This window comes from Mytilus edulis, chromosome 5, assembly GCF_963676685.1.
Source record: "Mytilus edulis chromosome 5, xbMytEdul2.2, whole genome shotgun sequence".
NCBI classification, from domain to species: Eukaryota; Metazoa; Mollusca; class Bivalvia; order Mytilida; family Mytilidae; genus Mytilus; species Mytilus edulis.
The window spans coordinates 22,515,800-22,529,817 of NC_092348.1; positions in this window are offsets into that span (position 1 = coordinate 22,515,800).

The window sequence follows — 14,018 nt, forward strand, 5'->3', positions numbered from 1 at the left end:
TTTATAGGTTAGTCCGAGACACCATTAATTATAATCTTTCATTTGCAGAGTAGTTTACTTAAGTTTACCTTTATTCTATTGATTGCCTATTGATTATTCATTGATCCATAAAATCTAACTGTTTACCTTGTAGCATTTACCTATTATTGATTTTACTATCAGTACTCAGTGTTCACTAGAGTATACAGGTTTTCTTGTATTCTGATTGGTTAATTAAGCCTTGCCCCCAGTTTTGGTGGTAGTTTTGAAAACAGTAATGGAGGATTGATGTCTTTGTTGTGATTCTGATATATTCGTATGATTTGATGCACTTTGTGCTCATAGACTTTATATTGTGTTTGATTAGTAGTTCCATAAGTTCTATGGATTAGTATAGTGATGGAATTCATTCTGGAACAGGAAATCATGACTTTATATGAACCATATTTGATGTGAACCTCTGTTACCATTACTGTAGAAGTATGAAGATCGTTACTGTTAGTATTGTGTAGACTGTCGATGTTAATTATTAAACTCAGTTCCACAGACTGGGGAGTTTATGTATACTTGAAATAGCATAATATATAGTGTTCATGTAAGACAGTGAATAACATTTGATATAATATAGAGTTATCTACCGTTGATATATATGCTATGGTTATTTGTAGAATATGGATTTACATATATCTATTTAGTAAATGGAAATAGTGTTATATGATCTTGACATTATAGTAGTATGTTTAATTGTCAAAGCTGATGATTTTATATGAACTATGAGTGTATATTTGCAAGTGTTAATTATCATCAGGCATGTCATGTCACCTTGTGTATTGATATTGTATTAGAACTATAAACATTCAATGTTCTGATTTTATTTTGATCTGCAGTAATGTTATAATAACTGTAACACAGTATGATATAGTATTTTTAGATTAATGTGTTTAAAATATGTATCTTGTTATATTTTATAGGGTTTATAATAATTATATGATTACATCATTGTTGAATAAAGAACCCTAGACTAAGATGAAATAGACTTGTTATTCTTTGACTGTCCAGAAATCACCTTTTACACACACACACACACACATACACTTCTATATATATATTTATTTAAATACTCCGTCTCAAATGCCCAACTGTAAAAGACCTACAAATTTGCGTTAGCAACATTTTAATGTTTGGTCTCCCCTCATTGGTAAAAGAACCCTTGCAGCTCAGACATCCATTAAAGTTTAAACTAGGTAAACATGTTCATAAGGACAAGATATATCTGCCCTGAAACTTTCAGGCACATCAGACAATTTATTGCTGGGTTGCTGCCAATAAATTGGTAATTTTAGAGAAATTTTAAAGGTTTCTGTTTTTTTCTTGAATATTTTAACACTAGTAGATAGAGATAAACTGTGAACAGCAAAATTATGCAGCGAAGTAAGATCTACAAATTAGTCAGGAGGACAAAAGTTGTCAATTGACCACATAAAGAATTATTGCTCTTTAATGTCAACTTTTTGACAATTTTTCATCAATTTTCATAATTTTACAAAAATTGTCTCCTCTGAAACTATTGCGTCAAATTAAATCAAAGATGGCCAAAATCATCATTAGGGTATCTCGTTTTACAAATGTATCCGATGAACCCGCCTATCAACCAAGATTTCTACCATGGCTATAACAGAACATGGTGGTAAAATGCAGTTTTTGGCTTATATCTATGAAACTAAAGCATTTAGAGCAAATGTGATATTTAGAAAATTTTGCTGTTTTTGGTTATTATCTTGAATATTATAATAGGTAGAGATAAACTGTAAACAGCACAAAAGTTATTGCCCTTTAAAGTAATTTTTCATTAATTTTGTAAATTTTTACAAAAATATTTTCCTCTGAGACTACTGGTCCAAAGTCATTGTAGATATAGAAATAATTGTTAAAAGCAAGAATGTTCAGTAAATTAAGATCTACGAACAAGTCATCATCATCAAAACAGAGAGTTTTGTCATGAATTCTATTCTTGTATGTAATGTGTGTCTTTTGTTTAATATGCACACAGACCAAGGTGAGCAACACAAGCTTTTGAGAGCCTCTAGAGAACTCAAGATTATACTGCAAAATAGGATGGTCAGGTCGGGTTTTATTCGTTCATGTTTTGAAATTAATCTACATTGGTTCATTCGACTGGCACTTAACGTTACAAAAGTATGGAAAGACTTGCCATAGCAAGCTATATGAAAACGATATTAATTAAAGATTAAAATAATGCAAGAAACATTGTGTGGAATAAAACAGGCCGTATATGGTAACGGTTTTGCTCATTAATGAAGGTTGTACGGGTACCTTTAGATGCTTATATCAACGTTGTTTTTACAGTTGAGTTGTTTCATAGGCAATAATTCCACAACTACTTAATACTAAATAATTCAAGAAATCTAATGTGGAATCAAATCGGTCTGGCAAGACGATACAAACCGCCGGCATTTTTAATATTGGCAAGTAATTGTTCTTCTGGTAACAGAAGTAACAAAAGTTCCTCTAATGACACCACACTTACGCTAGGCCATAACTCGAATAACTCGAATAACGCTTCCTCGGTACTCGGAGGATAAAATTCAAAACTGGTAACAGTGATGAAACATGCGCTCTGGTAAGCAAGAGAAAGTCGTTTATAAAAATTTCAACTTCCCTGTGGTACCACAGTAGAATATTTTAACATAGGGTCTAACGTAAATTTATAGGGTCATGATCCCCCTGTCGTATTGCCAGATTTTCGAGTCCCCCTTTTTTCTTTGCATTCTGAACTTTGACCGTGCCTGTCATGTGACGTTACCGTATTGTGACGTCACTTCTAAATTTTCTAACGTGTGAACGAGAAGCTTGTTCAGAATTGGAACTGGATTTTACAAAAACAAATTTGAACAAGCTTCCTATCAAACGTTAGAAAATTTAGAAGTGACGTCACAATCCGGTAACGTCACGTGACAGACACGGTCAGAATGCAAAGAAAAAAGGGGGGGGACTCGAAAATAAATGCGGAATTTGATCTTTTATTAAACTTGTATTATCAGTAAACCGATCAGCATTATTATCTAGTTTATTTGAAAGGAATACATGTTATTCAATAAAAATTTTTTTTTTACATAATAACAAAACATAAAAAAGCTTATATTTGTTCTGAGTGGTAAAACATTTACATATCTAATATTCTTTTGTTAAATTTGTTAAATTTGGGTCAATTTATCAGCATGAATAAATTGAGTGCTATATAACCATGTACCATGCCAAAGCAAACGAAACAAAATAACCCAACCCAAACCTACAAAACACAACAGTGTTAGGACTGTTCAACACCAAACCGTCTCAAAACCCAGAGCGATTCAATATACTATTAAGGGTGAGCCGGCCCTGTGTCACTCGTTGCACCCGTCGTACTGTATATGTGAGTACAAACCAAGGCAACAATTCAAAAGTTTTAGCTATCGATCAACATTTTGACATCTCAACATACATTTTGAAGATATTTTAACACGTAAATCAAAGATAATGGATTAAACATTATATGTATTACGTTATCTGAAGAAAATGCCAATTAATCTAAGATTCTGAGATGCAATCAGAAATTACACTTATTTTAAGAATTGTTACGTGTTCCTGCTCTGTTTACAATACGCACATCTGGCGCACAAAATGTAAAGCCTGGTATCTATGATAAGTTTAATGTAAGTGATAGAATACATGTAGTAGCATAAGAGTTAATTTTGTTGACTGGTCAATTTCATTGATTTATTTTTGTAATTTGTTCAACATTACTATGCGATTAAAATCATATTGATGTAAGTATTCTAGTGTTCCAGTGGTCTTGATCTGTATATAATTATAACGTTGTGCAAATCTGCATGTTCAACAAAAAATCTCAAGTAAAAAGTTCATAAATATATGAATTAAAGGGGCTTGTTACAGTCCCACGTAGCTACGTATGACCTTATTGCCGTCTAATCTTCATATTCCACCAAAGAATTGTCCATTAGATTGACTAAAATTATGTCCGCAGTGAAAGAGGGTCTTCAGAAATACTGTGAAACTGTTAACTCGCGTAGTGGTATTAACCATATGTGGATTTTTAAAAATTCAAAAGAACTTCTAGATAATTTTAAATCTCGGTCTTTTTTTTAATCTGAAATTAGTTCTATCAAAACTTTTGATTTTTCAATCCTGTATACAACCATTCCCCATGTGAAATTGAAAAATCGCTCGAAAGAAATAATCCACAATGCCTTTCAACGTAAAAATGGTAGCTTACACAATATATTTATTACTTTGGGATATCATAAGGCATATTTTGTAAATAGTAAAAAATAAAGGGTTAAACATGCTAAACAGAAGAACAAGTGATCAGTATGTTGGAGCTTCTTATCGACAACATATTTGTTGAATTTGGAGGTAGACTTTTTTTAACAAATTGTCGGCATTCCTATGGAAACAAACTGTGCGCCTCTCTTTGCCGACCTCTTTTTATTTTCAAATGAATCGGAGTTCCTTCAGACACGATTTTAATTTTGAAATTATAAATTTCTTCCACCTTATTAGCAATATACCAACTTCACCTGCATATGGGATATACATTTGCCAACTTATTCGATATGCAAGAGCTTGCAGCTCCTACTCAGACTTTGTAAAACGTCACCAGTGTCTGAGAAGACAGTTGATGAACCAGGGGTATGTCAAAGAACGTATGGTCTTTTTTTTTCTAAAAAAAGTTCATCGGAAGGTACCAAGACCTTATTGATAAATATTCCGTATCAACTTCACAAATAATACAGGATAGCCTTTATGTATAGATTCTGCGTCCTGACGTTGTTTATCATCTTAACAACGTGTTATATTGTTCTTTCATTTGTCCTTGTTCTATTATTAATATTACTTTTACTGTTTGGATTGTTTTCTGTGATATTCATTTGACGTGGCTCGGTACTTATATATCCTGTCAATGTGTTTGTATTATCTTTCATTTTTGCTGGTGTGTTTTTTATATGCGACTTTTTGTGTTTATTTGGTTCTTATAAACTGACTCTGTACTTTAAAAGATCTCGTCATTATGTTATGTTTCTAGTATATGTCATTATGTTAAAGTTCTATTATAAATTAGAAAATAATTTGAACGACAAAAGACAAAATTATTTTAATCGCGTAGTGGTATTAACCATTTGTGGATTTTTCGAAATTCTGGACTATTTTAAATCTCGGTCTATTTCTGAAATTCTTACATACTTTTGATTTTTTTAACCCTGTATGCCAACATTCCCCACGTGAAATTATAAAATTGTTTTATATAAAAATTGAACAACAAAATTTCTTCCTATGTGACGTATAAATTTCTGACGTCAGACACGCGAAGCAATAAATGTGTTTTTAATTTGATAGATGCTTTTGTGCTTTTTGTAAAATTGTTTGTTTTAAGATTGTAACACAGTGATGACTGTATCCATATTTTGACTATTTTATTAATTGTGTCTCTTTTATTCACGCATTGTTGCAAATATAATGGAATTTGATGAGACAAGAGAGAGGTTTAGCGCTATTATACCAGGTTCAATTCACAATTTTCTACATTTGAACTTTGAAAATGCCTGTACAAAGTCGGAATATGACAGTTGTTGTCAATTCGTTTGATTTTGTCATTTTATTAAGCCTCGGTCACACCTTACCGGATAAGACGAACGGACGCCTAACGGATGAAAATAAAAGTTGTCCGTTGACAAAATTGTTATCCGTTGGGCGTCCGTTGATGTACTGACCAACTAAAACGGACGCCTAACGAATGCATAACGGACATGCAACGGATATGCAACGGACGAGAAACGGAGACGTAACGGACAGAACGGATGTCGAACGTACATCCAACGGACGAGTACCGCATAAAACGGACACCTAACGGAAGCGTACCGGATAAAACGGATAAACAAGATATACGAAAAAATTAAAGGCGACAATAATAATACATGTCAATCGCATTAATATTGAAAATGTTCTAGTTAAGTAATTAAGTAAGTTGATTTTATTTCGAGTCGGCATATATATACATAATAACAGACAAAACATGAGCTCTGATGAACTTTTTAACCGACTATCACATAAAAAAATCATGCAAATCCTACCAAACAAAACTGAAAAAACATGCAATATAATGAAAGCAAATCTATTTGTCAAAGTTCTGTGTAACTGGTTTTTGTTTGTTCTTCAAAATGCCGCTAAAGGGTAGTGTCTGACCTGAATATTAAAGTTTAACAGCTGATTGATTGTGAAGATGTGCCCTTACTCTAAGATCGATTATGAATAATAAGAATTCATGAACCTTAAGAAATATTTTTGGCATTTCTGACGAGAAATTTTCAATTGGCATCAATTTTATCCGTTTAAGATCCGTTCATCATCCGTTATGTCCGTTATACGTCCGTTAGAAGTCCGTTTCTCATCCGTTTTATCCGTTAGACGTCCGTTAGAAGTCCGTTGGTGAATTTATCTGCCAGACCTCCAACGGATGTATAACGGACACGTAACGGATACAAAACGGAAACGAAACGGACGAGTACCGTACAAAACGGACGCCTAACGGACGTCTAACGGACGTTCAACGGACATTTTATCCGTTAGACGTCCGTTCAAAGTTTTGAACATGCTCAAAATTTTCCACCGGACAGAACGGACGTCGACGGATAAAACGGACGCTTAACGGACATGCAACGGATAAAACGGACGCTTAACGGACATGCAACGGATATGGACGGACGTCTAACGGATTGAAAAAAAGTTATCCGTTAGGCGTCCGTTCGAGCTATCCGGTAAGGTGTGACCGAGGCTTTAGGGACTTTCAATTGAATTTTCCTCGGAGTTCAGTATTTTTGTGATTTTACTTTTTTGGAACAAACAACGATTAATTAGTTTCAGAAACAAGAAAGATTAATCTTTAAAATTGTGATAATTTCATTATGACATAATTATTACATAATCAATTGTTATGTAATTAGTTGCCATATTGTGTTGTCCACACTTGATTGAATTTAGCATCTTTGTTCTTCATAGCATTTTATAGATTCTTGAACAACACAGCTTGACCTTCAAAACTGTGACTCAGATTTTTCCTATTGTATTTCATTCTCTCATAAATCTTCAATGAAGTTTGCAACATCAATTCATAAGAGATCACTAAATTCAATTGGGTATAAAATGTGTTTTATTGATGTTTTTGGAAATCTGAGACACAGTTTTGGAGGTCAAGCTGTGTTGTTCAAGAATCTATAAAATATTTTGGGATGCTATGAAGAACTGTGATATTCATTTGACGTGGCTCGGTACTTATATATCCTGTCAATGTGTTTGCATTATCTTTCATTTTTGCTGGTGTGTTTTTTATATGCGACTTTTTGTGTTTATTTGGTTCTTATAAACTGACTCTGTACTTTAAAAGATCTCGTCATTATGTTATGTTTCTAGTAATATCATTATGTTAAAGTTCTATTATAAATTAGAAAATACTTTGAACGACAAAAGACAAAATTATTTTAATCGCGTAGTGGTATTACCCATTTGTGGATTTTTCGAAATTCTGGACTATTTTAAATCTCGGTCTATTTCTGAAATTCTTACATACTTTTGATTTTTTAACCCTGTATGCCAACATTCCCCATGTGAAATCATAAAATTGTTTTATATAAAAATTGAACAACAAAATTTCTTCCTATGTGACGTATAAATTTTCTGACGTCAGACACGCGAAGCAATAAATGTGTTTTTAATTTGATAGATGCTTTTGTGCTTTTTGTAAAATTGTTTGTTTTAAGATTGTAACACAGTGATGACTGTATCCATATTTTGACTATTTTAATAATTGTGTCTCTTTTATTCACGCATTGTTGCAAATATAATGGAATTTGATGAGACAAGTGAGAGGTTTAGCGCTATTAAATCAGGTTCAATTCACCATTTTCTACATTTGAACTTTGAAAATGCCTGTACAAAGTCGGAATATGACAGTTGTCAATTCGTTTGATTTTGTCATTTTATTAGGGACTTTCAAATTGAATTTTCTTTGGAGTTCAGTATTTTTGTGACTTTACTTTTTTGGAACAAACAACGATAAATTAGTTTCAGAAACAAGAAAGATTAATCTTAAAAAATTGTGATAATTTCATTATGACATAATTATTACATAATCAATTGTTATGTAATTAGTTGCTATATTGTGATGTCCACACTTGAATGAATTTAGCATCTTTGTTCTTCATAGCATCCCAAATTATTTTATAGATTCTTGAACAACACAGCTTGACCTCCAAAACTGTATCTTCTTTTGGGATGCATATTTTGGGATGCTATAAATAACAAAGAATGGATATCACAATATAGCAACTAATTACATAACAATTAATTATGTAATAATTATGTCATAATGAAATTATCACAATTGGAAAGATTTATCATTCTTCTTTCTTTTGGTACCTAATTTATAAAATTAAAAGAAGGATGAGTGGAATTACATCAGTTTAAAGATGTCTGATTGGGGATGAAAAATCTTTGTATTGTGCTACCTTAAATATCTTCATTATTTATTCTATTTTGCTATGTATACAAAGTAATAAAAGCCAATTTGACCTAGCATGTTATATTAAACATGTAGACAATGAGTATCCTGAAGTTATAGACGTATGCAAATACAATGAAGGTAAAATGAGGTAAAATATTTAAAGAAACAAATTTTAATATTTGAGCTGCGTCGGATAGAAATCGACCTTATGCAAACGAAAATCAATACCTCTGTTAACACATTTTGGGTTGAAATAATTTTTACGGAAAGTTTGTAATTGTTCCAAAGGTAGATTTGCAGAAGAAGACAACCCTTTTAAACGGACCAAAATGCATCTTTTATATCTAAAATTATTCCAAAATCGATCAAAGTCTTATACATGAACCTGTGTACATGCACTTGCATAAGGTCGATATCTATCCGACGCAGCTCATTTCATATAAAACTAAGTGAATCTTCTATGTAATTGTAGAAAGTAACTAATTCTTCACTGGTATAAAGCTTTTTGTATAAAAAGATATAATTAGAAAGACTTTAACGTTATGTAACTTTTAATATATAAGTATTAGATGTGAAATTCTTCTTCTTTGACACTTGGCGACATAAATAAGGTTTGACAGCTTAAACTCTTAGAAGTATTTCCTTTAGCAAATATATCTAATTCTTTTCTATTGTCCAACTAGAGTTCTATCTAACCAAAATAATCGGATTTCCCTAATGGTCGTAAAAACAAAGTATTAAGACTTAGTAATTAAAAATAGTAACCCCAAATTATGTAAAAATGTAAATAAGTTTAAAGTCATAAGAAACGAGTGACTGGTGAAAAATAATGTTTATCCAATTCTTGCACCAATGCATGTATATATCATAAACTTAGTACTCTGTGCACGATTTTATCATTTTTTACGCAAATATATCCTATAATTGTCAATTTTTTTTTCTCTCTGTCTGTTATGATTTAACAAATATGGCTACTCATTAAATGCCGTGTTTTGAAACCGAAGTTTACCGATTGTCACCTTATAGTAAATAATCAACAAAAAGCATGGGTTATTTAGCACGTGTTTAATATATACAATCAGGTAATTGTTTATTTTAATGACAGATTCATGCGTATTGCTGTCACCGGATTTGTACGTAGAGGGTCACGCTTAGGTCACTATGCATACGGAAAATATGTCGGCGAATTGCTTCCTGGCAGCAAGCAATTAAAAATAAGTAAACTTCTTCTAAATGTGGACAAATTAAAGAATTTTCCTCAGAAAAAAAGTATATATACATAAGTTGTATAATGAAAACTATCCATTTAGTTTTAGAAAAACATATGCATATTTTTTTTAATTTGAGGTTTCATATGACTATAAAAGATATCTAACCAATAGAAACTGTTCTTATAAAAATAAGTATTCTAAAAGTCATTTTGTTGGTGAATAAAACAAGTCCAACCAGCACGTGTTCTTGGGGTTTAAAATAGGAAACCCTAAGAAACCAAACATTAATTTACTCGTATGGTTGGACTCGAAATAAACATACATAGACATCTTTGTTTTATTCACCAGGTTCGTAAACTTACAAATTGTGTTTAATGAAAAACATAACGTAACCTTAATAATCTTTTAATGTATCATTTTATAACAGAAATCTTTCTTAATTAAAGTTACCATAAATATCATGATAAACTATTTTAATTAATTAATAAAGTATTTTGATAAATGTTAATTCAAGTACATTTTAAGAACCAAACTCTTATTTCATATTGATGTATTTGATTAATTTACTCGTATGGTTGAACACAGATATGTAAAGCAGTGTACAACATTTAAACCCTTCAACGGGAAAGGGGAGGCAACTGCCTTAGTCTGCGCTTTCCTCCTCTTTCCCGCATAACACAAACATGACTTCAAGCACATTCCAGTAAAGAAGCAAGAGGTCAAGGATTTCATCAAAATCATTAATGGAAACAAATACCCAGATACCTATGGTGCACAGCTGAAAATGTATTTCCAGGTGGTGAAGCACCTGCCTTTGATATACAATTTTTACTCAATAGATCCTTTGAATTTTGCTTTATTCTTGATATTTTCAAATTTGGAACATTAACACCATTCTTTAAAAAATAAAGTCTATAAGACTCAAACCGCAAGCAATACTATTGGTTACTGGTCTAGTAACTAGTAACTCTCTGCTTGAATCACAAATATTAGTCAACATTGCTAATGACTAGAACAAAGGAGTCATATATAGACATTCATAACAACCTACTAACTAAAATCGTTGTACTGCCTATTCAAACCAACAGCAATACCCATGATGATATGACACTTTTTTATGGAATAAAGGAAAATAACTACGGTTGATAAAACCACATATATTGGGACACACATTGAGAGATAAACCTGTAACAAACAAACTTTTTTGGTGGGGTGCGTGTTGCTTAGTCTTAAGTTTTCTATGTTGTGTTGTGTGTGACGTTACGCACGTTATTGCGTCAGTACCGTGTAATCAACCAGTCCACACTAATAAACAGCTTTTCTATAAAATCATAACAGTTAAGTTATATAAAATTTACATCCATACACTAGACAGGTAAATACTATTCCGAAAAGTACTACAAATTGTTTAATCATATTTCACAATAGTCTAAAATAAGGACACCATGCTGCTGTTTCATAAAACAATCGTTAGCGTTCGTTTAAACGTTAACCAAACGTAACGCTAAAATTCCGTTTCGTAAAACAGTCGTACTTTGCGATGGTTGTACATTGCGTGTGAATCGCGATCGATATTAACGTGTGGTTAAACCTGTCGCAAAGCGATCGTTACATAAAAGATGGCCGTCGCTTTGCATAATTTGAGGTACAACCGACGCCGAATCTTTGGACGACAAAGGGTTTTCAGGGAAGAATTGAAATCATGGACAATTTAAATAACACATATATCATATCTCGCTACCGTCTTGGTAGACAGGGCATATTTAAGTTTGCATAGACGTTTTTACCACGCCTTGAAAGGCCTTGAAAGGACGACTTTGATTAATTTATCAAAACCTCCTTTCACACTGACTTTCGGGTAAAGTTAAAGGAAACAAAACGTCAAAAATATCCTTGTCAGACGTAACAGACTATACGAATAACTTTAGCAGGGGTGTTTGTTTTCTTCAAAACAGTGTTATATCCGCGAAAATTCGAATGAATGATCAAATTATGCTTTACATATAACGTATTACAATATTTCTGAATATGCGTTCCTGTAACGACTAACGCTATTTTTTGTCAAAAACAAATAGTGTTCATAATGGTCAGATTTAGGAAAATGTTAAATGTTATCAAAATTTATAGGTTTTAAAACATAAGATTATATGAACTTTCGTTTGTGTAAATTATGCTCACAAAAGTACATAGATAGACCATGTCAAAATCGAATTTTTGCAGCACTCACACCACATATAAAAATGCAATAGCTTCTGGCAAATGTCTTGCAAGATGTCCAATGTCAGATTTCGCCGCTTTTAAACTGGCATTTGCGAAGTTATTTATTGGAAATTTTGATTTGTTGCATGCTAAGTAGTGCTTTTCCGTAAATGTACCTTAACTCTACAAAACAGCTACATACTTTTTGATAATTTGCGTAGTCAAAATGACTTCGAAAAGAAAAGAAATGTCTTGCGAGTTTGTCCACTGGGCGATTTTCATACGTTTTCAACGTTGTCGATTAGGGACGCTATTTATGGTGGATCATCTGTATATATGTCCTCAGATAGAAAGATCTTAGTCAGATGCTATCAACAAATCCACAAAGTATAAACAAAAATCCGATGGCTGGGGTTGTTCGTTTAGTTGAGGTTCTTTTGTTGTGAAAAAGTTGTGTATTACGAGAGGATAAAAAATCATATTTTTCAAAATTTTCAAATTTGGGAAGCGTAAAACTGCGATTTTTTTTTAATTTTTCTGCAATAATATTTATATGTATTAATCTTGAAAGTGAAAATAAAATTGGGCCTGAAGCGTAGCAATATACCTCTCCATATCATACAAAGCATGTAAACATATGAGATGAATATAATCAACCTTTTTTTTTCTGACAATCGTTTCATTTCTTAATCTAATTGTTCCGTTATTAAAGAAAGTATTTACGGAGGCTCGCGGGTACAAAAATTTCGGCAAAAAATTAAACATTTATTTTTTCATTACAAATTTATCTATTACACTATTACTTTATGATATGGTACTGATATGGTACAAAAATCAACCAAAACAATTGATTCGGTTTGGTCCTAGATGACTTTTAAAATGTTTTTATCATGAAAAAAGCTCCAAAATGTCTCCCTTTGGTGAAAAGCTGTCATTTTTTGGCATTAAAATTAAAATGTCTTCTTTAACTCATCGATGACCTATATTTTTTATTATTGTTTTCAAATAAGCTTCACATAAACTAAATAATTGTAAAATTTTAGCAATTTCTGTAATTAAGTTGTTTTTATATCGATATTACCTTTATTTCACCTATTCTTTCAACCGAAAAAAAGAAGACATTAACAAAAATGTATGCTTCTTTCTGATGAAACGATGTTAACTAACATAGATACTTTAAACCTACTAGACGATTATATCTATTTTAGTTTATTTAATTCTTGTTCTGACTTTGTCGCTTCAAAAATATACGGGTTGTCAGTTTCCCTATCGAAGGTCGGTGGTTTTCTCCAGGCCCTCCAGCTTCCTCTACCAGTAAAAACTGACCGCCACGAAATAGCCCAAAAGCGTACTTAAAAGTGGCATTGAATACATGTACATGAATTAAATATGAACAGATCTAACATTGTTTGGTTGATGTTTACACGAGTTATATATATATATATATATATATATATATGTGTTAATATAATTTAATAAACAAAATATACATAAATAAGAATTAATATAAAATGCTATGTTAAAACATATATTTGTAATTTTTATGAGAAAAGGTTTACCACAATGCATGTGACACATTCCACTCTAGTTGAGCATGGTCTTTTACAGCCTGTCTGTACTGATCTCTTGGAACACCTAAAACACAAAATTTTAAAATCATCGTCAATCAAACTACATATTTTATATATATTGTAAATTGTACTTTATTTCATACCATTTAATGTATTATTTTCAGAGTTAAAAATTACGAATCAGGTTAATTTACAAAATGTGTAACTTTGACATATTTCAGAAACTTAGTTTCTAGTATTATACAAAATGAAAAAAAATGTCAACATTTTAGTATGAATACAAATACATGTATACTGTTTAATATTGATATAGACTTGTTTCCGTATATTTATGGATATGTACATAATATTTGGGCTTGTAGATATATGCCAATAGAAAAACACTTATCAGAAATACTTATGTTAAAGTATTATAAAGATAAACTTTTATAGCAACATTTGAATACTATTGTGCAGTAGTTTCTATTTGCTAAAAATAAAATT